General features: G+C 53.7%; 1 non-coding gene across 1 annotated transcript in view; it reads right to left on the reverse strand.

Moving 5' to 3' along the window:
* LOC126130231 (small subunit ribosomal RNA) overlaps window positions 1-1,450 on the reverse strand; it is a 1,910-nt gene extending 460 nt beyond the window's left edge. The window contains exon 1 of the ribosomal RNA XR_007527403.1: window positions 1-1,450. This exon is cut by the window's left edge and continues 460 nt beyond it. This is a non-coding gene — a ribosomal RNA (small subunit ribosomal RNA).
* Window positions 1,451-5,000: the final 3,550 nt, after the last annotated feature.

A 5,000-nucleotide genomic window follows, 5' to 3' on the forward strand; every position in this document is an offset into this window, starting at 1 on the left:
GACTAGTTAGCAGGCTAGAGTCTCGTTCGTTATCGGAATTAACCAGACAAATCGCTCCACCAACTAAGAACGGCCATGCACCACCACCCACCGAATCAAGAAAGAGCTATCAATCTGTCAATCCTTCCGGTGTCCGGGCCTGGTGAGGTTTCCCGTGTTGAGTCAAATTAAGCCGCAGGCTCCACTCCTGGTGGTGCCCTTCCGTCAATTCCTTTAAGTTTCAGCTTTGCAACCATACTTCCCCCGGAACCCAAAAGCTTTGGTTTCCCGGAGGCTGCCCGCCGAGTCATCGGAGGAACTGCGGCGGATCGCTGGCTGGCATCGTTTATGGTTAGAACTAGGGCGGTATCTGATCGCCTTCGAACCTCTAACTTTCGTTCTTGATTAATGAAAACATACTTGGCAAATGCTTTCGCTTCTGTTCGTCTTGCGACGATCCAAGAATTTCACCTCTAACGTCGCAATACGAATGCCCCCCGCCTGTCCCTATTAATCATTACCTCGGGTTCCGAAAACCAACAAAATAGAACCGAGGTCCTATTCCATTATTCCATGCACACAGTATTCAGGCGGGCTTGCCTGCTTTAAGCACTCTAATTTGTTCAAAGTAAACGTGCCGGCCCACCCAGACACTCAATAAAGAGCACCTTGGTAGGATTTCAACGGGGTCCGCCTCGGGACGCACGAACACGCACGAGGCGGTCGCACGCCTTCGGCTCGCCCACCGGCAGGACGTCCCACGATACATGCCAGTTAAACACCGACGGGCGGTGAACCAACAGCGTGGGACACAAATCCAACTACGAGCTTTTTAACCGCAACAACTTTAATATACGCTATTGGAGCTGGAATTACCGCGGCTGCTGGCACCAGACTTGCCCTCCAATAGATACTCGTTAAAGGATTTAAAGTGTACTCATTCCGATTACGGGGCCTCGGATGAGTCCCGTATCGTTATTTTTCGTCACTACCTCCCCGTGCCGGGAGTGGGTAATTTGCGCGCCTGCTGCCTTCCTTGGATGTGGTAGCCGTTTCTCAGGCTCCCTCTCCGGAATCGAACCCTGATTCCCCGTTACCCGTTACAACCATGGTAGGCGCAGAACCTACCATCGACAGTTGATAAGGCAGACATTTGAAAGATGCGTCGCCGGTACGAGGACCGTGCGATCAGCCCAAAGTTATTCAGAGTCACCAAGGCAAACGGACCGGACGAGCCGACCGATTGGTTTTGATCTAATAAAAGCGTCCCTTCCATCTCTGGTCGGGACTCTGTTTGCATGTATTAGCTCTAGAATTACCACAGTTATCCAAGTAACGTGGGGTACGATCTAAGGAACCATAACTGATTTAATGAGCCATTCGCGGTTTCACCTTAATGCGGCTTGTACTGAGACATGCATGGCTTAATCTTTGAGACAAGCATATGACTACTGGCAGGATCAACCAGGGAGCTGCGTCAACTAGAGCTGAGCAGCCGGCCGCCCGGGAGTGTGTCCCAGGGGCCCCGCGCGAACACGCAAGCGTCCCCCGCTCAATTATTCTGCAAACAGGAGGAGGCTGAGCTCCCCTGCACAATACACCTCGAAACCCTCTCAGGTCCCGGCGGCGCGCAGCGCCGTCCTAAGTACTTGGTCGGGTTCGAGAGAGGCGCAATCGCCCGGAGTTAGGCGAGTAGACGCTTTAGGTGCGACCACCCGTGCTCCCAACTGAGCTTGCCGCTGCCAGACAGAGGCCCGGGGAGCGTGCTGTCGTGGCATTGCCGGCGGGAGACAACACGCGCCACCTACGGTGACCGGCAGCTCCAACGCCAGCGCCACAGAAGGGCAAAGGCCCCACGTGGGTGCCGAAGCGAACTCTCCCAGCACAGCGCACGTGCCAACACGTCTGCACAACTGCGATACAAACCACCAGCGAGAACCGCTGGGGCGACCGAGCAGCAGACGGCGTCGCGGCGCCGAGTGCCGGGCGGCGGCGCATCCTCAACGCACACAGTCCTCAGTCGGACCAGCACACTGCAGATGTCCACCGCGCTTCGCACCGGGCCCGCGAGGACCCACTTTGGCCGCCCGGCGCCGCGCGCAGGGTGCCCCGGCGCGCAGCTGCGCCGCCTGCCGCGTCCGTCGGCCGGCGCGCCTGCCACTGGGCGCCCCCACCAGCCGGCTGTAGCGCGTGCGCCCACGCACCGCGCGGCCAGCACGCCGGCGGGCCCCCCCCTCACCGGCCGGGGACGGTCCCACCCAGCCACCGCCGCGTATCGCTTCACACACAGATTTGCCCTTACTGATTTACCTCCAGCAACAACAACCGCACCACAATGGGTTTACCAGTTGTTCATTTGCGTTGCGTCACGTCACCAGCAAACGTAGACGTCCATCCCAGTTTGCAAATGCAACGATTATTGCATACCTGTCTGTTAGGTGTCACGACACACTACGTCTGCCCACATACACGCAACAAAATGTGCACGACTAGAGAACACGTGGGAGGTGGCCCCCTACGTATGCGATGTCCATTACGAGACCGACTGTCAACCAGCATCTGTACCATGTCGCAGATGTGGAACGCGGTGCACCCATGCTATCACACTGTGTGAGAAGAGACGACTACGTTTTGAATACACGCGCCACTACATCAACAGACGGCTCATGCTGATCGCCATCCAGGGCGTCCGTTACTCCCACACGTCTCTATGGCGTACCACACTGCAATGTAGCTGTTATGGGGAGACGGCACGTGGCTGAGTGCACAACATTTGGACCGTATGGTTCGCTGTTGTTGGGCGCAGTCGTACGGTCACACATGTGCCACAGCGTATCATTCAGTACATACGGACCTATGTGCAGTACAATGTGAGGATTAAGCTTACGATATCAGCGGACAGTGGACACAGGCCGTACCACGACGTAGACTGAGCGCTTCGACATGCGAATGCCAGTGAACAGCTGCGAAGGGCATTGAACACGCAAGCACCTGAACGACCAGCGTGCGAAGGCAGGGTGAGGGGGGGGGGCGATGTACATCCTGCAGTTGTCCACATTACAGTGTACAGCGGGAGCATGTAAAAAGTAAGCAACACTTGCGAAGTGTTCAACATGAAACGACACACAAGAGGGTGGGCGGTGCGAGTAGCGAACTATATTCAGAGGGTTGTGGTTAGACAACACTAGATTAATGTAACGTGTCATATGCCAATTACAGAGCAGGTTAAGGCACAACGTGGGTTAGGTTAAGGCACAACGTGGGTTAGGTTAAGGCACAACGTGGGTTAGGTTAAGGCACAACGTGGGTTAGGTTAAGGCACAACGTGGGTTAGGTTAAGGCACAACGTGGGTTAGGTTAAGGCACAACGTGGGTTAGGTTAAGGCACAACGTGGGTTAGGTTAAGGCACAACGTGGGTTAGGTTAAGGCACAACGTGGGTTAGGTTAAGGCACAACGTGGGTTAGGTTAAGGCACAACGTGGGTTAGGTTAAGGCACAACGTGGGTTAGGTTAAGGCACAACGTGTGGGTTACGTTAAGGCACAACGTGGGTTAGGTTAAGGCACAACGTGGGTTACGTTAAGGCACAACGTGGGTTACGTTAAGGCACAACGTGGGTTACGTTAAGGCACAACGTGGGTTACGTTAAGGCACAACGTGGGTTACGTTAAGGCACAACGTGGGTTACGTTAAGGCACAACGTGGGTTACGTTAAGGCACAACGTGGGTTACGTTAAGGCACAACGTGGGTTACGTTAAGCACAACGTGGGTTAGGTTAAGGCACAACGTGGGTTAGGTTAAGGCACAACGTGGGTTAGGTTAAGGCACAACGTGGGTTACGTTAAGGCACAACGTGGGTTACGTTAAGGCACAACGTGGGTTACGTTAAGGCACAACGTGGGTTACGTTAAGGCACAACGTGGGTTACGTTAAGGCACAACGTGGGTTACGTTAAGGCACAACGTGGGTTACGTTAAGGCACAACGTGTGTTAGGTTAAGGCACAACGTGGGTTAGGTTAAGGCACAACGTGGGTTAGGTTAAGGCACAACGTGGGTTACGTTAAGGCACAACGTGGGTTACGTTAAGGCACAACGTGGGTTACGTTAAGGCACAACGTGGGTTACGTTAAGGCACAACGTGGGTTACGTTAAGGCACAACGTGGGTTACGTTAAGGCACAACGTGGGTTACGTTAAGGCACAACGTGGGTTAGGTTAAGGCACAACGTGGGTTAGGTTAAGGCACAACGTGGGTTAGGTTAAGGCACAACGTGGGTTAGGTTAAGACACAAATTGCGTTACAAATTGCGTTACATTGCGGTACAAATTGCGTTACATTGCGGTACAAATTGCGTTACATTGCGGTACAAATTGCGTTACAAATTTGGTTAGGTTAAGGTGCAAAATGGGTTGGATTACAGTACACAACATGGTAAGAGATAGTGTGTTTGGGGGGGGGGGGGGGGGCAGGTTCGTTGGTAGTGATCATTGTAAGTGAATGTCTGAGGCAGCGTCAGTATGTCACAGCAGTTCTGTCTCGTCAGGATGCGCTTTTCGCTCGTGACTGGAGGCGCGCCGCGTCTGTGGTTGCGGCAAGGGAGTGGCAGACCTGTGTGATTCATTCCTGCCATTGTTTCTGTGCCGTAACAGGAGGCAGTGTGGTGGTGTTGGGTGCACCCCTGTGTAGGACATGTGTGGGTGTTGGTGGCTTATCTGAGCAATTGTGGATGTTGGACGGGTGGGATATTCTATTTTATAATTGGACCCCCTGGTGTGGTTATCATAGTGTGGATGGTGTACTGTGGCGGAGAGGATGCACCGGACGTTGGTCCATGCTGGTGCTTACATATCGTATCTGTGTCTGTTACAGGCAGAGAGTAATGTGTGATGGAGTGTCTCGCTGAGGTGTGGTTCATATTGTGTGCACAGACTTACAGCATGTATAGGGACAGCGGGAATTTGGCATATTGGATATAACTCGTCATGAAACGCAAGATATAGGGGTGGATTGCAACGTACG

Source organism: Schistocerca cancellata, unplaced genomic scaffold, assembly GCF_023864275.1.
Source record: "Schistocerca cancellata isolate TAMUIC-IGC-003103 unplaced genomic scaffold, iqSchCanc2.1 HiC_scaffold_553, whole genome shotgun sequence".
NCBI lineage: Eukaryota > Metazoa > Arthropoda > Insecta > Orthoptera > Acrididae > Schistocerca > Schistocerca cancellata.